The 26823-nt window shown below is 36.2% G+C and overlaps 2 protein-coding genes across 2 annotated transcripts in view; both read right to left on the reverse strand.

Moving 5' to 3' along the window:
• Nucleotides 1-5739, reverse strand: part of LOC132391852 (protein ARK2N-like) — a 32891-nt gene extending 27152 nt beyond the window's left edge. The window contains exon 1 of the mRNA XM_059965549.1: nucleotides 5611-5739. The gene's annotated coding sequence lies outside the window, so the exon portion shown is untranslated. The remainder of the gene's footprint in view (nucleotides 1-5610) is intronic.
• Nucleotides 1-26823, reverse strand: part of ark2ca (arkadia (RNF111) C-terminal like ring finger ubiquitin ligase 2Ca) — a 185759-nt gene that overhangs the window by 89537 nt on the left and 69399 nt on the right. The gene's annotated exons all lie outside the window — the stretch shown is intronic.

Consider the following 26823-nt stretch of genomic DNA (forward strand, 5'->3'; position numbering starts at 1 on the left):
AAACACCTATAGTAAATAACTGCACTTGTAGATCAGATTTAATCTGTTCCTACATCCTAGTTGTTATAGAATTAACATATTTCTCACAATTAACATTAAGAGTAGGAAGTTTTGGTGTTGGAAGCTCTTATGTCAATGTTTTACAATACAGTATCAAGATTAACAGGTAGTTAATCTGATCAACCATTCTAATTCGCCTTCGCCCCCTCTATTATTCCCATCACTGCACTGTTGACACTTCAAGCCACTTTTTATAATGCGTTTACATTTTAAATACATACATAACATTTTCATATTTGTTTAATGTCACAGTTTTTGTTGCAGACCTACCCTGACCAACACACCACAGCAAATTCCTAATACACGTAAATCCTTGATCCTTGACATTTGGCAGATGTGAGATAACTAGTATACAATGCTTTATCGTTGATTGATTTAAATTTGATATAAACTTACATGTAATGAACTTAGCAGAATAGTGTGACTGTGATCCCAAACTTGGGTTGGCAAATGGATTGCATTTCATAAGGATTGATCAGACCATGCATATATACTGAATTTCTGTTTGCTAGCTAAACAATCAGTCTTATTTCCCTTGTGTTGCTCTTGCAAATACGTTACTGGACAGCTTTGAGTGAAGGACTGCATGTTTCAAACAGGGGAAAGATGTTTAAAGCAAATTCTCACATTTCAGGTCTGTCTAATACACTATAAACTGTAATTAACTGTTGAAATCTGACCAACCTGTTTGATCTTAAAATGTGAGAAATTGTAAGAATTGCATTAGGACTCACAATTTCTTTTTCCAAATAGAACATTTTAAATATGTATTCTGATGAAGAGTTTGCAATAAAAATCACACTGAAAATGTTAACAGCCACAAATCAAAGGCAAAATCCCTTTCTAGGTATGACAGTGACTAGAAATATAATTTTAAAACATTTTGATCCTTGCAAGTAATAGCAACAGCTATGTTATAATAATTAAATGGACAGCCCAAAAGCCTGGCAATTAACACTGCTGCCTCACAGCTCAAAAGGTCCAGTTCAATTCTGATCTTCAATGCTGTGTTCATGGATCCTTCAGTTTCCTTCCATTCCAAGACATACAGTACTAGTAAATTAACTGTAAATTACCACTGATCCTTTTTGCTAAATACCTAGGGAAAGGTGGTCTTGTGGGTGGGTGGGGGGGGGGGAGAGATGGGCACACAATAGAGAATAATTTGCAAGGGTATAGAGGAAAAAAAAGGAAAGATGAGATTCAGTCTGCTGGGAGCTGCCATAGGCTGAATAGGAAGACCAGCTTCATTTTTTAAAAATAAGAATAAATTAGGAGAGAACTTAATTAGAATAAATTAATAAGAAAGAAACATCATTTTGCAAATAAATTTTGTTTTGATCAATAAAACTCTCTTAATGTTCTGGTATAGAGGGACATTTTATCAAAGTTTCTCCTGTGGGAAAGTACTAATAGACTTAGATTGCATTAGCTAAACACATGGGCTAGCTCATACTGACAGCAAGCGACTGGGTTCCAAGTGAATTATTAGCTAGTCACAACAGGTATGTCAGCATGCTCTGAACACCACAACATGGAAGGATGGAAGTACTAAAGCTTAGGCACAGGGGTACTGGCCTCATTTCTGTTCGCAAATTCACCATTGCGTTCAGAGTGCTTCCATAACAATCTCAGTTTAGAGACACAATTCATTTTATATATGGCTTCACACCTTTATATCTGCCATCATGACTCCATTTATTTGAATGGGTCCCAATGACCTTCATTGAAAAGTTAAATGGTTGTTTATGATTGAAACTTTTATTTTACTGCTTTAAAATGTTACTTTATTTATGTAAATATAAAATGTTGATTTAATAAAGTCAGAGACATTTAAAAACTAAGAACTTCTAACCCGTCAGATAATTACCATTGCAGTCCACGAACACAGCCAGTCTGCACAGCCTGAGGTCAAGCTGCTCATGGCCCAGTCTGCCACAAAGATCTCAAGATTATTAAGAATCAAACACTTAAATGTGTCAGCAAAGTTAGCTCAAAGTGGGGTGATATGACCGCAGAGGTCAAACAAGATCCATCCAATATTGACAACATAAAGTATATTTTATTCTGATAATTGTTTAGGGGTTTGCAAAATTGAAAAATCACAAGCATCACAAAGTACTGCAGTTGGGGTGTAACTACATATGAAACTAAAAAGACAGCACCAGCTGGCGTCCAGACATTTATAAACTAATAAATGTTACAAATTTCCCCAGGAAACAAGGAGTGCATGTTCCTGCAAGGGTCCTTCAGAAGAGTATTATGTATTAGATAATACATCAGGCTTAAATTTTAATCCTTCAATTTATCTAATATATTGCATCAAGATGCATATTCTGCTTTGAATGATTTTGGGCGTAACTAATTCAGTCATTATTAAACAATCTGTGATTTAATTTCATGGATGTAAAATACATCATCAATGTGCATTCATAGCGAGGAGTTGAATCCTATGAAGAAACAACGTGGTGTTTCAACCCCACCTTGAAACAAATCACAGTAGGTGCACAAAGAGAGGTTTTACCTTTAATCACCTTGTAAATTCAAAAACGCAGTGCGTTGAAGGAAGATTCTGCACCATGAGAGCATTCACCCTTCTACTCTCCTATTTGGTGGAGTTATTAAATTTCAGTTTATATTCTAGAAACTGAAAAGATAGGTAGAATAGTGCAACAATTATGATACGCTTCTTGATATTGAGCTGCAAGGAAATTTCTTAAGGGTAGGTATCCCACCAGAATAATGGTAGCATGCACATCAACAGATATGAGATGGAGGATTAAAAGAAAGACATCCAGTTTAAAAGCAGAGCAAACTTCTCACTTAAAAGTCAGCTAGCTTAATACAGTGTCTCTGGCATTTCATACACATTTTTGCATCCAAATAGCTGTATATGCACATGCAACTTGCATCCTTTCATTGCTGTACCATATGCACAAGCAAAATGAACAAAAGCTATAAAATGTAAGGTCCTTAAAATAGGCTGGACTATACAAATATACAGGGCAGTCAAGTGTTGGTGAAGTTTAAATACAAGCAGTAAACCATGGCAATGACGTAGGAGACATCAATTTACTGGGAATATAAATTACATAGAACAGCACAGTACAGTACAGGCCCTTCAGCCTATGATTTTTTTTTACCGACCTGTTAACTTACTCAAAGATTAATATAATGCTTCCCTCCAGCATGGACTTCCATTTTTTTCATCTATGTGACCATCTAAAGTCTCCTAAATATCTCTAATGTATCTGCTTCTACCACCAATCCTGGCACTGCGTTACATGCAGCCGTCACTGTGTTAAAACCAACCTCTGACATTCCCACTACTCTCCCCATACTTTCCTCTAATTATCTTACAATTATGCCCTCTCTTATTAGTCTTTTCTGCCCTGGGAAGTAGTCTCTGGCAATCCATTCTATGCATCTTATCATCTTCCACATCTCTGTCAAATCACCTCTCATTCTCCTTCACTACAAAGAGAAAAGTCCTCGCTCGCTCAACCTTCCCCCATCATACATACTCTCTAATCCAGACAGCATCTCCTCTGCACCTAAAGCTACCATATCACATCTATAAATGAGGCGAAAAGAACCAAACACAATTTCCCAAGTGTGGTTAACCAGGGTTTCATGGAACTGTGGCTCTTGAATTCAATCCTCCAATTAATGACAGCCAACACACAATATGTCCTCTTAACCATCCTATCGACTAGTGCAGCAACTTTGATGGATCTATGAACACGGAGCCCAAGATTCCTATTCCTCCACACTGCTAACAGTCTGGCCTTCAAATTCGACCTACCGAATCACTTCATCCTTTTCCCAATTGAACTCTACTTCCCAGTTCTATCAGTGGAAGTTTAAACAAGTAATGTTCACTCTGTTAATAAATTGACAAAGGAAAACCCCAACTGCTTTTGCAGAAAACTGATGTGTACAAAATCTGAATTAAATTTGGCCCCTTCTTTATCAGATCTGATATTAATTTGATGAAGATGTTCTAATAAAAAGGAATTTCGTTATTAACCAAACTTTTAGCTATATGCACCACAATCACATTGCTTCAATGGGAACAAAGTTAGAAATAATTCATTTTGAGTTAATAGAGCAAGGTACGTGCCTGCTATTGATCCAGTTACATCAGATTTTCAAAAATGGTCACCCAAGTTAGCCTGATGCAACAGAGGGAAAAGCTCTACAGTAAACACATGACAGAAAGTAGAACTGTACTAAAAAAAAGTAAGTCTAAAGTCATTGAATCAGAAAATGAATCTTGACAGATGATACAACCGTCAGAAGCCACTTCCTTTTAGATTACAATATCCGTGACACGTACAGTACTGTCCACATTTATCTGGCTGTATACTTCCTTAATGATTTCTATCTTTTTGACTGATTAAAACAATCAAAAGAATGATATATGAATTTTTCATGTATAGTTGACTTAATTTGTAAAGGAGGCATATTTTAAATGATATGGACATTGTTCTCATAACCTAATAAACCTCGCCTTTATTGCAATGTGTCAGGCAGAACATGCCTTTTAGAACTTTAAACTATCAGAAGTGAAGACGGACTTTTCACACCTGACAGGGAAAACTAACCATACAAAATTGACAGAATAGAACCAAATACATTTAAGAACAGAAGCTCAGCAATGGTACAAATTCACAGACTAAATTCATATTCTCAAATGGATCTCCAAAAACCACAAACACAAGCATGCAATTGGCTCCACTTGATTACTGTGACTAAAGGATAAAAATGATCAGAATAGAAATACTTCTAGGAACAGTATTTCATACGGTTATGAATACATGCTATAGAAAGAACTTCCTCAGTTTCATCCAACTGTAGAAGCAACAACTTAGTTAGTTTTAAGGTCATAAACAACTCTTTAGTACTTGTGGCAGTGGTCATTCTCCATCTACAAGCAGGCTGTTCAATTGTGCGTGGGTTGTAGCACAAAAGATCCTGAAAATATTTATGTCTAATGCTACCATACATAAACTTTACAATAGGAATTAAGAGCATGTTTCTTTTTTTAAAATAGTTTAACCGATTTTTTTCCATTTTAGAAATATGTTGCAGTATTTTCGATGTGGTAAGTACTTGGCCAAAAGTAAAATGTCCAAAAATGAATTAAGAGTAAAATAACTGGTTGTCATAACCAAACAGGAAAGTGTCTATACATAATATCACTTAGTTTTTCTTTTCAGTCTTCCAGCAAGCCAATAACCAACCATATGCAGTTTCTGAAGAATGTTATGCACTTATCTGAATCAACATTCTTTCTGGAGGTATTTGGTTTTAAACTTTTTTTAAAAAAAGGGGGAAATGTTACTAGTTACAAAATGTAAGATTCTATAATTCAACAAATAATCACATGTATTGTTGCAGAGCTAAGCAAATTAACACTGACCAAAGCTTCATAATTTCCTTGCAGTCAATATTTATACAGTAGCAATTAATACATGGAACAGACACAATGACATGCAACATTTATTGGTAGTACATACATGCAAATATAAATACTTTAGCACCTACCCCTTTAAAATATGTTTGGCAAAATTTCCAGTCTTCAGATTCAGAAAGTACAGGTACATCTGGTTATTTCTGTAGCTGTGGTCCTGCATCTTCAGTGTTACCAAATAACACGCCGTCGAGCTTAAGAAACGTACTGCTTTAGTGCAGATCACTACAAGGGAAAGGACCACGGTATTCTGAGACAGCACAAGAGGGATTAAAATGCTCTTATCCAGGGTTGATGGTATTAAGTATTTATCTTGTAGGAGTTTGGCAGTGCAGTTTTCAAAGATTTTTTACATTAAGGATATTGTCAAAAACTAAACAGCCATTCAGATTTGGTAGTTTTTATAATAGTAAAATGCACTGTACTTCTAGTTAATATTTCTTATAGCCACTTTGTTATAACCAGGTATTTTTCAAATGAAAATAATGTCCTAAAGTCAATTTCTTTACTCAAAATGAAATTTCAAGTAAGGATTTGGTTTATTAGATTTTTAAATGGTATATATAAAATCAACATAGTAGTGAAACATGCTGATCTAACTTTCACAGCACAAGGAGAGATAGATTGTGAAAATAATGATTTTAAATTGGTTTCCTCCTAAATCTCAATGAAGTTAATAATGAAATAATAAGACAATTTTGAAACTGAATTTCAAAGCCTCTTTCTATACATTGAGGTTTTGATGGCCCTTGAAGCAAATAAGTCTTCAATTAAGGAGTCAATATAACTTTTACAAATGGAATATAAGATGCTGTGTAAATAGCCAATTTTTTGTGCTGCTCATTGAATAAATGTACTTAGCACTGGTTCTTGATTCACAATTTTACTGCAAGTTATTTGATCACAACTGAAAAGCTGAGCTTTCAACTGTGTAATGTTAATAGCTCAAATCACTCATTTTCTTAAAAAAATACACCAATCACTGCCCCGTGCATTTGATAGGTAACTTATTGCATCTATCGTAGGTGTCATAGCCTATCAAATTACAGTTTCAAGACTTCCACTGTAACGATACTCCTTGAACTTCTCATGACTGACCAGAGTCATAAATGTGTCCACAGATTAGTTCTGGACTGGTTTAACTTGCATGCAGTTAACCAGAATTAGTTCAATTCCACACAATTCCTGAAAATTTTCAGGGAGCATTAAAGGTTACAGTAAATCCTAAATTTCACGAATTAAAAGCATTAAGACTTCACAATGAGTATAGGAAACTCAACACGAGACAAAGGCTACATCTTCAGTGATGGCAATGGAAGGATGGAAGAAAGCTAAAAAGGGGAAAATCAAACACATTTCATAGCTTTGATTGCTTTTGAACAGATGCAGTCAGGTAAGAAATACTGAAATTGTGGAGGAGGGAGGTATGAGATGTCATCATGTAAGCAGAACTGCTCAGGGGATAAAGATTATAATCTTAAAATGAGCCAAATAAGAGCTGGGATAAGCATTGTACATTTAGTTGTATTGATATTTTTAATGAGTTAACTAACAATAGCCAACAGATTTATAGCTTATTATACCTTTACTTGTAGCCAGTGCTTTCTTTTCAGGATTGGGGCAAGAATGCCTACTAAGAATGGATGGTGCAAAATGCATACAACTGTATCATTAAACATTATACAAATATGTACAGCAACACATCAGACCTCACTAACCAGTGATGTATTTTCTAATTTAAAAGCTCCCATTTTGTCAGAGCCAAAAGAAATCAATTACTCATCAATTTTTGGAAACTCAAGCCCATGAACACTGAAGTTCATACTGTTACATTTTGCTGAAAAAGCTACTTCAAAAAGATTGCCTCTTCTTCCTACAGATTTCTTTAATGGTAATTATTACAAGTGCGGCTGCATTTCTTCTGGCAAAAACAATTAACGTTATTATTCTTATGAAGATTTCCACTGCAATATTCAAAGAAACAAATCTTAAGGTACCAAGTGAGGTGAACAAATATTCAAGCCAAACAAATTACACCAGTTATGTTCTGAAAACTTCAAAAGGCCAAAAGAAATTTTCAATCTGAACAATTTATTTTCAATGAAATTGCAGTTATTTTACTTTACACTTCTTGACTTTACAGGGATTTGGGCAATAGAGAACTTAACAAACAATATAGATACATAACATAGGTAAGGTGTTGCAAAAGCAAATCCTTAGAAAATAAAGGCGGACACAAGCACCAATCCTGGATGTTAGTTGCTGGGAGTCACTACAACACCCGCTATCTTAGTTTTACCAAAAATGGGTAGGGTTGTGAGTGCTTAGACCATTTGATGCTTTGCAAAATATTAATGAGGAAAACACTACCCCAAACCCAGCCCTATTAAGTATATTTTCAATATACTTTTCTCTGTGATGAGACTTGGATATTAACAATTAATACTGACTCATTAAAAAGTGCATAAAATTCCAAATTTCCCCCTACTTAAAAATTAAGAGTCAATAACCCATTGTAAAGATAATTTCATTTCAGAACTGAATTAAATTAAGTTAGTGACTCCATTTCAATTTTGCTGAGCTGCATAGGAGATTAAGCACTGGTAAGCAAGCTGAGAAAGGAATCGCCTTCTAATTACAACAAAACACAATCTAAAGTATTCCAAAAGAATGCCCAAGGATGACTACTATACAAGGTGGGAACATTCCATTAAAAAAAAGTTATCTTGAAAATGCATAAGCTTATTGTAAAGTGGAGACTGGATATGTAAAAACAGATCAAAAATTTGGGGAATAATCATTCAGTAATTGACTTGGTAATTTTCTTAAGCAGAAACTTGAAGCTTCTAATCAAACTGGGCAATAATGCATTTTCAGTGGGATGTTCAAAATCACCAATTAATTTTCTGCTGTATATAGGAAGTGGTTCAACTAAACAAGATGAAACATCAACTATACACGGTGAGAGTTATAGAATATGTAACAAGTGAGGTAATGTAAATGAATATGCTCAAGATGAGAAGTCTCATTTGTACAAATTCTGGCACTGATTACAGGAAGAATGATATACCATGCTGTTATGAGGGGATGAATTAGTATGGAAGTAAGCTTTTGTGAAGTCAAAATATTTTTCACTACTGCTCAGAAAGTTAAAGGCTCATGTCTACAATATTGTATTGTCAGCTAGTTGGAACATTACTATAAAAAGACAAAGTAATTAATAAAAGAAAATTCAAAAAAATTGGGTGGCAAATATGTGGAAATCTAAATTTGATAAAATTGATAAAACATACAAATCAGCTGACAAAACAAAACAACATTGAAAACTAAGTTGCAAGGAAAGCACTGAGTATATATAAAGGGGAAAAGTTTAAGTAAGCAAGACAGCAGGCAATGCATTGTGTGATATGTTATTAATTTTAGTAGGAGAAATAGAAAAAGTATTTGTTATTTGTGAGCAACAATTAAACATTTGAGTAAAGAGGTATTTGGGCATTCCTGTAAATAAAACAAAGTTAATAATAAAGCAAACTTCAGGAGCAACTCTGTGGGTCATGCAGCATTTGTAGAGGCAAAGGAATAATCAATGTTTTGGGATCAAAACCCTGCATCAGATCTATTCTTGAACAAACAGAGCAAATGATTAAGCTATGTATGTTGACCTTTGCAGTACAAAAACTGCATCGGGCTTTTGGGAAGAATTCACTTGGTACTCCATAATGGCCCTAATTTTTTTTCTGTACTCAACAATCCTTTAAGGTAAACATATTATTTGGTTTAATCTAAATGTTGAAGAATAGACCCCTGATGCAGAGTCTCAAAGTGAATTGATGACCATCCCTTTACCTCCACAGATGCTGCTTGACTTACTGAGTTCCAAGGAGATTTGTCATTTGTTGTTGTTTCATTGACAAGAATGCTCAGATACCTCACCACAAACGATTAATAGTTTCTAAGAAGAAAAACTAAGTGTTACATTTCAGGAGGATAAACAATGCAAGGTAACTAAAACTAGACAGTATACTTTAAGGAATACAAAAGACAGTTTTGCATAAATCATTGGAAGTGTTAAGGAAGATGAAAAAACAATTTTTAAAAAGCATAGCACATTCCTGGCTTTATAAACAGAAGTACATGAAATCCTGATAAATCCTTACAAAACACTGCTTCAGTCAAATATGGAACACTGCACCCAGTCTCACATTAGCCATAACAAACAGATAGGTGACACAACTAGATTCTGTTTTTTTTTAAATTCTTTCCAAGCCCATGAATTGCATATTAAAATTATTTAATTAGAGCTTGAAAAAACATCAGTGCGCACAAAGAGAAGCAAAATGGTTGGATCACACAGCAAAGCTTATACAGAAACAAATAAGCACAGTCTGCTGACATTATATTTTTGGACTACGGGAACTGGTTTACTCACAAAGCTGTACTTCTTTTGAGTTTGTATCATCTGCTGTCTTTTGATTGCTAATAATTCAATAGCCTAAACAAAACACTATTCTTTTGAGAAATAGTAGTCATTAAACTTAACTAAACAGTAATTGAGAAATGGTTTAGTTTGTGTAAAATAGAGGAAAATTTGTCAGTATTATGTTGATTATCTAGAAATCCCAAATGGAATGGTATTCGGGAAATAAAGGTGTATAACCTGCTAACAGTCAGGTTTAACACTCACACAACAATATCACATTGGACATTGGAGCATACTATCTTTTAAGTATGAAGTCCATGGCAAAATAAGGAAGAATGAGCGATCTTTTTGTCCCTATTTAAATTAAAAGCTTAAAGCAGTAACACTGAGAATTAAGTGTGAGGTAAAACATAGTCAGTCATGCATCAAACTCATTAAAGTTAGTTTTGCAATTCATTAAACACCACAACATTTTATAAGGAGGAATGGAATCAAGAAATAAGGAGATCAGACAAGGTTGCAAGATGTGGTGGGAATCTTCGCAGATCTCAATGAATAACATAGCAGCCTTGAAAAGATTATTTCTGCTCCATTTACATTAATACTTAATGTAAGATAATGTTCAGTGATTGATATAGGACTTCAAATGCATGTAATCTCCTGTCTGTTCTGAAGGAACCTACTTCACAAAGAGAATCCCAAAAAATCAAATCATTCTTGATTTTAATGTAGAAGTTCTTACTGAATTGGAAATCATGCTAGGTCATTTCCTGGTTCTACTGATAACTTCCAGAATGATAAGCAACTAAAACTGAGTTTAGAGCATTGAATCTATAATGAAACTGTTTCTATTTGGAACTGTATCAAAAATATAGCACTAGTTAAATGACTGGGGGGGGGGGGAATCATTTTCAGTTTCTAAAAGTTTGAAATTTTAAGTTTAATGCAAAAGAAAGACAAAATGGAAAAGGCACATTTATCACCAGCTTAAAAAAAACAAATCCCAGATCTGATACTTGTGTCCACCTCTAGTACAGTTTTAAAAGTAAATCGCACTGTAAATACTGTTCACAACTAGCGTCCACAGATGTTGCTTAATACTAGTAACTCATTATTTCAGTGCAAATAGCAGCTTTAATAAAAGAAGAGTAGAAACCCTACCTCCATGGATCTACATGAGCTGCTTTTTCAAAAACTGCTCAAGAATTTCATCTTTGGAGATACCTTACATTCATTCTTAGTGAGCCACAGATTACAGAGACTGTTATAATGCTAATGAACCAGTAAATCTACAAAATCAGGAAAGACAGAAAGGAAATTTAAAACAGTTCTTAGAGAACCAGGGTGTAAGACAGAGTGAATCTCAATCTACGCATACTAGTGGAAGTTGGATTTTTCTTCAATCACAACCTTAGTACAAGTGGCACATTCCATGTAAAAATATCACAGAATTGTCAATTATAACAATTCTACAGAACTGAGCCATTATTATGAGTAGGAGGAAAGGGAATTATTAAAGATGTTTGCACCTCTCTCACTCATCTGGGAAAGACATCCCTCATCTAGAATGGGTTAATAAATTCCAAGTTAAATTGAGTCCAACGTTCCTTGACCCTCTAACTGTGGGAAGGGGACTGTAAATAAATCAACCGTTATCACTAATTATATTAAACCATGCACAAAAAAAATTACTTTTACTTCTCCCCACCCAAAACCACTCCACCCTTCAATATCTTCCCAAAAGAAATTCTCAAGTAAGAACACGAACCATTGTCATTAATCTCTTAATGACAGACAACAAAAAAGAAAACTTAAAATTGCAAAGAATGTTAAAATCCAATATTGGCACTGCTTTCTCAAGTTGGGTCACAAGGTATCACCAATCTGCAACATAGCTCCACTAAATCCCAGACAACAAAAAGCCATGGAACTAAGTTTGCTTAAGAGATAAATTCACTCCAGGTACACCAACAAGGAATACATTCCCAAATTGTATTTTTATTAAGGTTTAGTGCAGAAGTTTCGTACAAAATTAGTTAGAACCTTTCCAAACTAAAGTTTACACATTCAACCTATCTCAGAAAATTTGGACAAAACTTCCTGCCTGCTTAGATGAAGGTTATTTCCTAATACTATATTTTTAAAAAATCAGATTACATAAAAATAAACAATTCTGCAAAGGAGGCAAAATACTTCATGTCTGGTGGGTCATTTCCTATCTTTAAGGATGTGGGGGAAAAGTTTTGAGAAGTTAAATTTGAACAGTTTACTATAACGTGCTATTAAGTTTAATCTTCCTACATACTGTTTGAAGACAAAACTAGTCATGGATTTCTGGTGATGGAAAACATGGTCAGAACACAGCACACATGTTTGTAGCAACACATTAGTTAATATCTAAAGGAATTTGTTCAAATATCAGTTCAAAGCATAACCAGCAATGCGACTACAAAGACTTTAAGATCTGTCAATGTCAGATATCCAGCACAATGATAAGTTGGTAGAACAGCCCTGGAAGCATAAAATTTAAATTCTGAAAAATTAGGATCTCAACTCAGGTTTTGAAAAATAAATACAAAAATCCTGGAAATACTCTTGTCTTGGCAACCCACGATGAGAGAGAAAGAGAGTTAACATTTCAGGTCATTTTCTTTCACCACCACGGATCCCCAATCAGCAGGTGCTGCCTGACTTACTGAATATTTTAGCATCTTCTGTTGTTTCTAGATTTCCAGCACTTGCTGTTCAGCTGAACCTTCTCCTCCCTCCTAAGTGTGTTAGTAGTATATTCCTTCAGAAAGAACTTTACTCAAATTACTCACTCAAAACCAATCTTGGGATATTTCCAACATATAATGGATGGGCACACAATATTCTCTCTAATCTCCTATATCAAATAGTAATCTGCTGTAAACAGCTAATACAGTGCTCAAGTCTGCAATATAAGACCATAATACATTTCAGAGATATATCAGCACTGATCTTTCTATATGATTATTAAATAATAAACATCCCGTGCATAAAAGTACACAAGTGCTGGTTGAATTGTTTTCTTAAAAAATAAGGTTAAACTTATAAATTGTCAAAACAGAGGATTTGTTTTTGCAATTTGAACTTTGGTTTATCAGCACATGCAATGGATAAGCTAGTTTGGTGTGTGGTCATTTTATATAAACCACAAAAATCCTAAACTTCAAGTTATTTCAGTGAGCGCACTTGAAAATTAAAGAACATGCTTTGGATCGTTACTTTCTTTAGAAAATGTCACATTTATCGAAGCTTCATGCTTTCACCATGGGAACTAATTCTAATCTTTTGTTACTTTAAACTGTAACTGAATGGCACACATTCACTGAAAGTCTATTGACACATGAAGGGGGAAAATTTACATACACATTTGATTATACCATCGATACTTCCATCAGGATAATGCAAACTGACCATGATTATTTATCGAGAGAGTGGGTGAGGGAGTGTTAGATGCTTAGTGGCCTAAATTATTTTCAAATTGACTATACTGTAAAATTTATACAATTTAGTAAGTTTAACTTCTCATCCTTGCATCAATTGACCAAGTTTCTTGTACCTAATTTCTTCTTTCTGCTCCTCAAAATACCAGTTAATATTCAGACAGCACTTTCAGACCTCACCCAAGTGTCAAAAACAGACAATGCTAGTTCCGTCCTTATCTGACAACCCAGTGTATTTTAATTGTCAACACTTCAATTGACAGCAAACCAAATAAAAAACAAGATCCCTAGCTGACGGTTCACCCTCCTTAGCCTAAGTGCACTAGATTACCAATTGCAACACTGTTACCCATCTGGACTAGGATCAGAAGGTAAAAACAGACAATAATGGCTACTTGGCAGATCAGAATTCATCCATATTGGGGGGAAAAACCTACTAGAGTTTCGAATGTCACTTAAATGATTTGAATGTTTGTGCAGAAAATTTTCACGTGTGAACCCAGAGTAGAAGTTATCTCAACACAGACAAGGGATCAAATTTAAATAACTGCTAGTCAATACCATGCCAATTAAGTAATATATTTACTAGGATAAGTGAGAATGCTTTGTTGACCCTAACATACAAACTTTTGTTAAGCAATTATAAATTTTGAGAAAGATTCTATCAATATGATCTCAAATTTATAATTCAATGACATATGACCTCATATCAATAGCCCACTAAGTGATAGAAGTACAATGCTCAAATATGTAGGATCTCATAACTCAAAAGCTTTATATATTTTTAATGGCCACTCCTCTTTAACCACACAAAACTATATTCATATGCCATGAATCATAACAAATCCACCAGGTCAATATCTAGTGCTGCTGTTGAATTAAGATCTAAAATTGTAAATATTTCTTCCAATTGGGTGAAAATCACTTTTGCATCTCCTGATTGATTTTAATCACCATATGAACATAGTATTCAAATCCAAGTAATCAGATGACATGATCAAAGTTGAGATCTCAATTGTTTTACCAAGAATTTTAGGGCAAGAATGATAAGGGAGAGAATGGGGAGGTGCAAAAAATATATCTACAGCAATAAGGTAGAGACAATAGTTGAAACTTTGATTTTCTCAGAACTGCTCACGGAAAGGTATTTATAATGGCATCTCACTGATGTCCCAATCAAGAGTGGGAAGTTGCTGGCAATTTCCAAACTTCAATATACGGATAAATTGGAAACACAACAGACTGCAGATGCTGGATTCTGGAGTAAAATAAAACAAGCTGCTGAAGGAACAGTGGGTCAGACATATCTAAGGGAAACAGACAGTCGACATGTCAGATCAAGACCTTTTGCATGAACCGATTGGCTTCCCATTACCCCCTACAGATGCATGAACTGCTGAGTTCTTCCAAAGTTCATTTTTTGCTCTAGGTTAAAATATATTGATATACGGCAGATACTTTGACTGGGTTAGCACATTCTAACTCTGAAACTTGCAATTACAGCATTCAGTTTCTGATACTTACACAGCAAACTAGTATTGTAGGACAACACTGAATCTAACAAGAATAAGTAGAAATATTACCACTGCCTAAATAGTCTTGAAATATACAATTTCAAGTGTCAGAAATCAAAAACTTTAAGACAGTTTCTGCTGACCATTCTGAAGTCAGAATAGATATTGGAATAGAAATGCATGCTTTGTTGCTTGCACTTAACACACACTGAACTCTAGAAATTCAGTTCAACTAGTATCGTATTGCATAAATGGAGCAAGGTACAATGTACATTTGAGTCATTTTGTTTTTAAATCGGTATCTGGTCAGGCAAGATGTTGAGCCAGAAAGAAAAAATAAGAAATTGGAAGGGGAGAGATGAGTAGCTGATTTACCAAATGAAGAGGAAGTAAACAAGGGGGCCATTTGGGATAATGACAAAGATGAGGCATCTTTTGGCAAACATTCTCTTCAATGTTTTCCAGACATGATGCAGGGATTACTGGGATTTTATTTGTCTTTGCTGCAAATTAGAATAGCCTCACATCCAAAAATATGTGGGTGCGTCAACTGAACATCTTTAGGTTATTAACTAGTGACTTCAAATGGTAAAAAAAGTTTTCCTATTATTTTTAAATTATAATTGCTAATTGTTAGGTAATAAATCAATATGCCAATTCGACACTAATAGCGAGAGAAAATATCTGCCTTTAATGCAACCAAAGAGAAAATAAGAGGGTACACACAAAATGCCGGAGGAACACAGCAAGTCAGACATTATCAGCAGAGGGGAATAAACAGTTGACATTTCAGGCCAAGACCTTTTATCAGGACTCAAGAAAGGTTCTTGGCCCGAAAACGTCAACTGTTTATTCTCTTCACAGAATAAACATTCTCTTCTTTGTCCAAGTTCCTCCAGCATTTTGTGTGTGTTGCTCTAGATTTCCAGCATCTGCAGTATCTCTTGCGTTAATAAAATTAGAGGTAGGTTGTTATGGTTATCATGGTGACTTTTGGCTTTAAAATTCTATTTCAAGCAGTCATTGAGATTAACAACAACCTGGCCACTACAGTTCCTAAACCATATACATTGCTGCTCATGTATGATATTTAGAAACCTTATAAGATCTCTGCTCAAATACTTGTTTGGCTGAGAGTTTAATGCTATAGAATATCTGATTGCTTCAAACATTTGAGTGATTAAGGTCATGACCAGAGGAGTTTCCATTCTCCTGAAAACCAGCTGAAGGATTGTTGTTGAAAGACATTTGATAAGCTGGAGTACAGTCAATATTTGGCTGGTTATTCATATAAAGGTTATGTGATGGTTGTGGATTTGAATGGTTGCTGGATAGATGCATAAATGTGCCAGATTGATTAGAAGGAGGCACTGGCGTGCCACTTGTTGACATTTTGGGCTCCTGTCGATTTGGTTGCTGTTTTGCATCTTCATCAGTGTCCAAGCGGGTCAACTTTTCCATCCACATCCGAAATCTCTCCTCTGTCTGTCGTTGCATCTCTGCAAAACAGTTCATTGCTTCCTCCAGGACATTGCCGATACAGTTCCGCTCCCATGAGATCCCACTGTCCAGAAGTCCGGCCATTTGGGCGGATGTGCCTGCAGACCCCTCTGCACGAGTGTTGGCAGCTTGAAAGACATTGAGGCCATTTGATAAGAGCGATTACAACACACCCATTTTACCTTTTAAAGAGACAGGATCCCTTTCAGTCAGCCTTATCAAAATGCATTCTACATAACATTCTTGTATTATAGCTTTGTTTAAAAATCCACATTCACTTCATATGACCCAAAAATTACAATACAGATACATTAGATGCATGGCTGTAAAGAAAAATATACATTAATCAGCAGATGATGGAAAAGGCTTTAACTGAAAAATAAACTCTTGCCTCATTCTAGCTAGGATTCTTGTTCCCAAATGGAAAAGCAACTTCTACTGTGCTACACAGGGCTCACTTTGTGGTCTTAATGCAATACATTTTATCTAATATAAACAAGATTAGAAAGGAAATCACAAGTGTAATTATTTTTGTCAATTATAAATTAGCTAATGAAACTCCTTTTTTTCAACAAATGATTAAAACTTGATTAAATTATGGAAGAAAAACATTTTTAACATGGCTAAATTTTGACATTCAACATTAACAGCATTAGTAGTTTTGTACTATTTTGTTAAAAATGATATTTAGATTTGGAAGCTTACAGGCATGAAATTAGACAAAGAAAGAAAGTTAACAAGATTGCACATTACTAATTTTTAAACTCTGATTTAGCAGAATAGAAATAAAATGAGACTAGAACTAAAATGAAAAATTACTGCATTTTTGCCGTATCAATAACTTCCTTCAACTCAATAAAAATGGTAAATTCCCACACTCAATAAAAACAAATGAATGCAAAGTACTACAATGTTCTGTATCAGGATATTTTTAAAATACAAATGTCATAGATAGTTATCAAAGAACAGGACCAAGGCATCTTAAAACTAATCACAAAACATTTAAAGACATGACTAGTCCTGACAAAGGGTCTTGGCCCAAAACGTCAACATCGCTTCTCCCTATAGATGCTGCCTAGCCTGCTGTGTTCCACCAGCATTTTGTGTGTGTTGTTGTAAAGACATGACTGTCATCTTTGCCCCAGAATTAACTGTAAGTGGTTAACAACATTTATTATTGCTAGTTACAATGTGATTTTACAATGACTGCCTTCCTCATCGCCATTCCAAATTAAATTGCTAGTTCCTGTCAATAATCTTGCATCTTCAGCACTAGAATTCACCAAACTACCAATTCTTTAGGCAGTAAGCTAAATGAAAAGTACAAGGCTCTTCTTCACAATTATAAAGACAAGTTAATTCTGTTATTATGGTTCGTTTTGTTTAAAAGCCACAAAGTTTTCTTTACCGTTACTGTATGTCAACAAGCAATTTGCGAAGTCACTATCACCAGCACTTGCTGGATATGAAATAAACTCGTTTGAATTTTGTTTCTGGTCATAAAACTGCCACAAGGCAGTCTTACTTCTTCAGTCTTTTGTTTAAACATTTAAAGTGCCTCGACAACACGAGGAAATCTGCAGATGCTGGAAATTCAAGCAACACATGCAAAATGCTGGTGGAACACAACAAGCCAGACAGCATCTATAGGAAGAAGTACAGTCGACGTTCGGGTTGAGACCCTTCGTCATGACTAACTGAAAGAAGAGATAGTAAGAGATTGGAAAGTGGGAAGGAGAGGGGGAGATCCGAAATGAAAGAAGATAGGAGAGGGAGGGATGAAGCTAAGAGCTGGAAAATTAATTGGCAAAAGGAATACACAGCTGGAGGAGGGAGAGGATCATGGGATGGGAGGCCTAGGGAGGGGAGCACCAGAGGGAGATGGAGAGCAGGCAAGGAGTGATTGTGAGAGGGACAGAGGAAAAAAAAGAGAAAAAAAGGGGAAATAATGAATGAATGAATAAATAAAGGGATGGGGTAAGAAGGGGAGGAGGGGCATTAACAAAGTGAGAGAGATCAATGTTCATGCTGTCAGGTTGGAGGCTACCCTGACAAAATATAAGGTGCTGTTCCTCATTGTTGTTCAACGTGAGTGTGGCTTCATCTCGACAGTAGAGGAGCCCATGGATTAACATTATCTGAATGGGAATGGGGCGTGGAATTAAAACTAATGGCCACTGGGAGATCATGCTTTCTCTGGCGGACAGAGCATAGGTGTTAAGTGAAATGGTCTCCAAGTCTGCGTCGGGTCTCACCAATATACAGAAGGCTGCACCTGAAGCACCAGACGCAGTATATCACACTAGCTGACACAGGTGAAGTGTTGCCTCACCTGAAAGGACTGTCTGAGGCCCTGAATGGTGGTGAGGGAGGAAGTGTATGGGCAGGTGTAGCACTTGTTCCATTTACAAGGATAAGTGCCGGGAGGGAGATTGGTGGGAAGGGATTGGGGGGGGGGGGGGGGGGTACAAACGGACAAGGGAGTCACGTAGGGAGCGATCCCTGCGGAAAACAGAAACGGGGGGAGGGAAAGATGTGCTTTGTGGTGGGATCCCATTGGAAGTGGCGGAAGTTATGGAGAATTATATGTTGGACCCGGAGACAGGTGGGGTGGTAGGTGAGGACAAGGGGAACCCTATTCCTAGTAGGGTGGCAGGAGGATGGGGTGAGAGCAGATATGCGTGAAATGGGAGAGATGAGTTTGAAGGCAGAGTTGATGGTGGAGGAAGGGAAGCCCCTTTGTCTAAAAAAAGGAAGATATCTCCTTCTTCCTGGAATGAAAAGCTTGAGTCTACCAGGAGACGCTCATGGAGTGAGTACTGTTTTGGATTTGCTCCATAACCTTTATGTTTTTAAACCTATGATCACCTTTATTGAACCTATTTTTACCTACACCAGAAGATTCTTATCACTTTTTTTTGGATTTATCTGAATGTGTGCTGTGAATTTTGAAGAAATGAGTACAGAAATGGCTTGAAAATCTAAAGGGCGAGACACTGGGAAAGATTCTAACGGCAATGGAAAGGAAAAAAAGACTGAACCTAAGCATACTGAATTGATTTATGATACGTTATTGGAGCTTTTAAATGAAAATCTGAAGAAGAACGACGACAAACTTTCAAAGAAGATTTAAAGGCTTTCCAGGATTCTCTGGATAAGATTGATCATGAAGTTAAACAGCATCAAATTTTAATCGCAACTCTGCAAGAGGACGCTTGGAAGCGAGACTTGAAAATCGAGAATTTGGAACAGAAACTATCTTCGGCGATTAAACAGCTGGAAATACTTAAAGCCAAGAGCATCGATTTTGAAAATCGATCTAGAAGACAGAACTTATGCAAACTTGGTCTCCCTGAAGGCATCGAACAAGGGGACCCCTCAAAGTATTTTGCTCAACTTTTAAAGGATGCGTTCCCTTCTGAATTCCCAATCATCCATTACTCGAACGTGCCCATAGAGTTATGCGCCGATCACCAATTTCTTCATCTAAACCACCAGTTGTAATTGTTCAATTTCACTATGTGCATGTTAAAGAGAACCTTATTCACACAGCTCGCCGCTTAGGTATGATTAAATTGTGGGATTTCCAATTCCGTCTTGTGGAGGATTTCAGCCCAGAAGTGATGAAGCCACGGCTCGCTTTTAAACCTTTGATGTCCAAATGTTACGAGAAAAAACTTAAACCAGCGCTTTTATAACCTGCAAAACTGAGAATCTCACCTTTGAATGCATCATGGTGTGTTTTTCTCTCCACATCTGAAGCTCGAAGTCTTCTGGACGAGAATTATCCTACTGCCTTGGAATCTCGCCTCAAATAAATATATGGTTTTCGCAGTACTGGCTATGTCCGTTTTTATTCTTTTATAGTTCGTGATCATTTTATGAACTTTGATCGTTATAATACAATTTTTGCTTTAAAAATCAGATTTTGCTTCTGGTTACTAGTGTAGGTTTATTTTACATTTTATATTCCAATTAAAGTTTTCTTTGCCGATGTATTAATCTTTCCAATTTACTTACAAACTCCATTTCCAGAAAAGTTGGGATATTTTCCAAAATGCAATAAAAACAAAAATCTGTGACAAGTTAATTCACGTGAACCTTTATTTAACTGACAAAAGTACAAAGAAAAGATTTTCAATAGTTTTACTGACCAACTTAATTGTGTTTTGTAAATATACACAAATTTAGAATTTGATGGCTGCAACACACTCAACAAAAGTTGGGACAGAGGCATGTTTACCATTGTGTTACATCACCTTTCCTTTTAATAACACTTTTTATACGTTTTGGAACTGAGGATACTAATTGTAGTAGATTTGCAATTGGAAATTTTGTCCATTTTTGCTTGATATAAGACTTCAGCTGCTCAACAGTCTGTGGTCTCCGTTGTCTGATTCTCCTCTTCATGATGTGCCATACATTTTCAATAGGAGATAGATCTGGATCGGCAGCAGGCCAGTCAAGCACATGCACTCTGTGTCTACAAAGCCATGCTGTTGTAGCCCGTGCAGAATGTGGTCTAGCATTGTCCTGCCAAAATAAGCATGGACGTCCCGGGAAGAGATGTCGCCTTGATCGCAACATACGTCTCTTTAAAATCCTAATACACACCTCAGAGTCAATGGTACCTTCACATACATGCAACTCACCCATGGCGTGGGCACTGATGCACACCCATACTATCAGAGATGCTGGCTTTTGCACCTTTCGCTGATAACAATCAGGATGGTCGTTTTCATCTTTGGCACGGAGAACTTGATGCCCGTTTTTTCCAAAAACTAGCTGAAATGTGGACTCATCTGACCACAGCACACGGTTCCACAGTCTTTCAGTCCATCTGAGATAAGCACAGGCCCAGAGAACTCGCCGGCATTTCTGCATAGAGTTGATGTATGGCTTCCTCCTTGCGTAATACAGTTTCAAGTTGCATTTCTGGATGCAGCGACGGACTGTGTTAAGTGACAATGCTTTTCCAAAGTACTCCTGAGCCCAGGTGGCTATAATTGTCACAGTCGAATGACGGTTTCTTAGGCAGTGCCGCCTGAGGCTTTGAAGATCACGTGCATTCAACAGTGGTTTCCGACCTTGCCCTTTACGCACTGAGATGTCTCTGAATTCTCTGAATCTTTTCACAATATTATGTACTGAAGATGTTGAAAGACCTAAATTCTCTGCAATCTTGCTTTGAGAAATGTTCCTTTTGAACTGACTAACGATTTTCTCACGAATTTTGGCACAAAGGGGTGAGCCACGAACCATCCTTGCTTGCAAAGACTGAGCCTTTGATGGACGCTACTTTTGTACCCAGTCATGATACCTCACCTGCTACCAATTAGCCTGCTTAATATGGAGTCTTCCAAACTTGAATATTCTGTGCACTTTTCAATCTTATTTTAACTCTGTCCCAACTTTTGTTGAGTGTGTTGCAGCCATCAAATTCTAAATTTGTGTATATTTACAAAATACAGTTAAGTTGGTCAGTAAAACTATTGAAAATCTTTTCTTTGTACTTTTGTCATTTAAATAAAGGTTCACGTGAATTAACATTATCACAGATATTTGTTTTTATTGCATTTTGAAAAATATCCCAACTTTTCTGGAAATGGGGTTTGTACTTTATATTTCTGGACATTATTATTAGTCCTTTGACTGAATTTTTTAACGTTTTAGATATATATCTTGTTTTTTTATTTAACTAAGATGGCGGTTCTCCTTTTTCTAAAATACTCCTTGCTTTTTTTGTATCTCGCCATCTTTTTTTTGCCTTCTTCTTCCCATAACACCTTTTTTATTACAACTTAATTTTTATTTGTTCGAGTTTTTACTCGATTTATAATAGTTACCAGTGTTCATATTCTTTTTGTTTTCTTTTTATTAGCAGCTATATTGATAAGTCTGTTTTAGCATAGTGTTTAATTATTTTTTCAGATTTTGAGTGTATCTTTTTTTTCTGCTTTACATATTAGGAGTCATCTTCTGGAGACATGGGGGGGGGGTAGATTTAGTATTATTCTTCCCTTTTCTGGCCTCCTTTAGGCTCAGGTGGGTTTCGTGGATGGTGGACGGGGGGGATCTTTTCTATTTGTCTTTTTATTAGTTTTTTCATTTGGGCTGATTTTAAACTACTAAAATGTCCGCTGTGTTGTCATTTCCTGTTCCTCCTTGTATTTTTGTTCCTCTTCTGGGTACATGAGTTCATACTTTGGTTAACTCTTTATATACCAAAGAGTTGATTTTAGAAATATTAATTTTGTCTCTTGGAATACTAATGGCTTAAACCATCTGATTAAACAGAAAAATATTTTTAAAGTATTGCAAAGACTGAACGCGCATATTATTTTTGCACAAGAAACTCATGTGAGGAAAGAGGACAATCAACATCTTTTTAGGTTTTGGAAGGGTCAACAGTACCATTCGAATTCGAATGCTGAAGTAAAAGGAGTTTCAATTTTTATTGACTCCTCTATTACATTTGTTCAACATGATATTATTTCAGATCTGAATGGTAGATTTTTGTTAATTACTGGGTTACTTTTTAATAATAAAGTTGCTATGGTTAATGTTTATGCTCCAAATGGGGATTATCCTGAATTCTTTAAGTCTTTATTTACTTCTCTACCTAATCTAAATGAATACATATTAATAATGGGTGGTGACTTTAATTGTTGTTTAAATCCTTTGCTGGATAGATCTATATCCATTCAGACTTTACCAAATAAGTCCGCCACTTATATCAATTATTTTTTAACTGACTCTGGAATTTTCGATATTTGGAGATTTCTACATCCTAAGGACATTTTTCTCACATGTTTATCATTCTTACTTGAGAATTGACTACTTTTTCCCATTGACTCTCGTCTTATTCCATCTGTAATTGGTTGTAATTATGACATTATAGCCATCTCTGATCATGCTCCAATGAAACTTTCTATTAATGGACACAGCTCCTAGTATTAAGCAATGGCAATTTGATTCTACCTTACTGCAAGATCCAGATTTTATTAAATTTATGAAGGAACAGATTGATTTCTTCTTTTCAACTAATTCCACAGATGAAATTTCTTGTGGAACACTTTGGGACACTTTTAAAACACATATATGTGGACGGATTAGCTCTTATTCTGTTGGTTTGAGAAAATGTATTAAGAATGAAACTTTTATTGGTTAATAAGATTAAAGAAATTGATAAGAAATATTCGATGGCTCCTAGTAAGGAGCTTTATAAACAAAGAGTTGAGCTTAAAATGGAACACAGTTTATTACTTACATCTTCAATTGAAAATCAATTAATGAAAACCAGAAGTGAATTTTGTATACACAGTGATAAATTGGGTAAATTGTTAGCTAACCAATTGAAGAATGCTTCGGTTAAATGTCAAAGTATTAAGATTCATAAACAGAATGGTGAATTGACAGTTAATCATAATGAGATAAACAAATCTTTTCCAGATTTTTATACTTCTCTGTATCACTCTGAATCTCCTCATGATCTCAATACCATGCATGATATTTTTTTTTAGGGAAATTGAATTTTCCAAAATCTTCTGAAGAACGTTTAATATTAGAAACTCCTATTACAGATGCTGAAATTAAAGGTGCTATTTTGACAGACAGACATACTTTATTGACCCCGAAGGAAATTGGGTTTTGTTACAGCTGCACCAACCAAGAATAGTGTAGAAATATAGCAATATAAAACCATAAATAATTAAATAATAAGTTAATTATGCCAGGTGGAAATAAGTCCAGGACTAGCCTATTGGCTCAGGGTGTCTGACACTCTGAGGGAGGAGTTGTAAAGTTTGATGGCCACAGGCAGGAATGACTTCCTATGAAACTCAGTGTTACATCTCGGTGGAATGAGTCTCTGGCTGAATGTACTCCTGTGCCTAACCAGTACATAATGCAGTGGATGGGAGTCATTATCCAAGATGGCATGCAACTTGGACAGCATCCTCTTTTCAAACACCACCGTCAGAGAGTCCAGTTCCACCCCCACAACATCAGTGGCCTTATGAATGAGTGTTGATTCTGTTGGTATCTGCTACCCTCAGCCTGCTGCTCCAGCACACAACAGCAAACATGATGTCCACCACAGACTTGTAGAACATCCTCAGCAGCATCCTCAATGAACTCTGGAAAAGCACCAGGTCCAGATGGGTATACAGTGGAATTTTTTCAAGTTTTTTTTCCTCTACTCTTTCTCCTTGGTTATATAGGGTTTTTGAAGAAGCAATTAGATTAGGTAAACTACCACAATCTTTTTATAGAGCTTCCATTTCTTTAATATTGAAAAAAGATAAGGACCCTACTGATTGTGCATCCTATAGACCGGGGGTCGGCAACCTGCGGCTCCCGAGCCATTTGTGGCTCTTTCACCTCTGTGCTGCGGCTCCCTGTGGCTTTGGGAAATAATTGGTCAGTATTTAATTAAAATGTATTTTATGTTAGTTTGTTAGCTTTTGAAATGTAATTATGGTGATCTTGTACAACCTAAGTGTAGCGACACATTTCCTGCCACATCATAAAACGGCTCACAATTAGCCAGCATTCCGGCTAAGGGAGATAGCCTACGGGGGTTTGTGAGTACGCGTCTTTTGCAGCATCTGCGTCCATGGGGGCTGGGTTGAGGGAAGCTGTTTAGTTCGAATAAAGCTATCTTTGACTGCAGTTTACTGACACCGCTACAACGTGTTTTTATCACTGGCTGTCCAGACGGAAGGTGCTGAAACGCTTTGTCGCGTGTCTGGAAGAAGTGAAAACTTTCCTGGGCAGCAAAGGGCTCACCTTTCCTGAGCTGGAACAGCCAGAGTGGCTGGAAAAGCTACACTTCATGGTAGACATGACAGCGCACCTGAACACGCTGAACACAGCTCTTCAGGGGAAAGGACGTACAGCCCTGCACATGTTGGAGGATGTTTTGGCATTCGAGCGCAAGTTGACAGTGCTTGCCAGAGATTTACAGAAAGGCACTTTGTCTCACTTCCCCAATTTGAGAGAGTTCAAACAAGGTCACGACATGATAATTTCGGAGTATTTACATTCTGCAATCATCGCAATGCAAACATCGTTTGGGAAACGCTTCTGTGAGTTCAGAGAGGAAAAAAACACATTATCCTTCCCGGTCACTCCCTTAAGCATCGATCCTTCCCTACTGAATACGACTGCATTGGCAGGTGTGAGTCAACCTGATCTTGAGATGGAACTGGCCGACATAGCCGACAAAGACATATGGGTGTCCAAGTTTAGACGCTTGACAGCAGACCTTGAAGATGTTGCCCGTCAGAAGGCCGTTCTTGCTCAGAAACACAAATGGAGTGATATTGAAAACCTCACAGATGACAGCTTGCGATCCTGTGTAAAGATGAAGGTGACATCATACAGCCCTGATGTGCAGACGCTGTGCGCTGAGGTCCAGGAGCAGAAATCCCATTAACCAAGTATGATAAATATTTTAATTGCCTATTATTTTACTCATATTCATATTTTTTCATTGTTCAGTGAAATAGTCCTTTCATTTTTCAGGATGACAGCTGGCTGACGTTATTTTTGGTTTGCTGCTGGCGGAAAATTTAAGTTCGGCGTTTTTCATAAATACAAGAAGGACTCAAATAGACATTGAATATTTTACTTAAAAGTAACTTTCAACCCAACGTCTTTTTTTCGGAGTTCAAAATGTTTTTGTTGCATGCAGAAATGTAATTTCGTTTTCTCTGCAGGAGTTCATCAATTTCATAAATGCAACACATTATAGTTTGTTTATACATAGCATAAAGGCAAAAAAAACGTTGTATGCAGTGTTATTTCATTTTAAATGTCAAACGGGTTTTGCGGCTCCCAGTGTTTTCTTTTCTGTGGGAAACGGGTCCAAGTGGCTCTTTCAGTGGTAAAGGTTGCTGACCCCTGCTATAGACCGATATCCCTGTTGAATGTAGATTCCAAGATCTTTTCCAAGTAACTGGCGACCAGGCTGGAGAAGGTATTACCTCAAATTATCTCAAAGGATTAAACTGGTTTTATTAAAAATCGCTATTCTTTTTGCAATATTAGGAGATTAATGAATATTGTTTATATTCCTTCACATAGTGTCTCAGAATGTGTCATTTCATTAGATGCGGAGAAAGCATTTGATAGAGTTGAATGGCCATATTTATTTACTGTGCTTGAGAAGCTTAACTTTAGTCTGACATTTATATTCTGGATTAAATTGATATATCATACTCCAGTAGCCTCGGTTTTTACTAACAACCAAAGATCTCCCTTTTTTTATTTGTTTCAGGGTACCAGGCAAGGTTGTCCTCTTAGTCCATTATTATTTGTATTGCCCTGGAACCTTTGGCAATTACTATTAGAGAATCACCTAACATTTTTGGCATTACT

The sequence above is a fragment of the Hypanus sabinus genome, chromosome 3, assembly GCF_030144855.1.
Source record: "Hypanus sabinus isolate sHypSab1 chromosome 3, sHypSab1.hap1, whole genome shotgun sequence".
Taxonomy (NCBI): domain Eukaryota; kingdom Metazoa; phylum Chordata; class Chondrichthyes; order Myliobatiformes; family Dasyatidae; genus Hypanus; species Hypanus sabinus.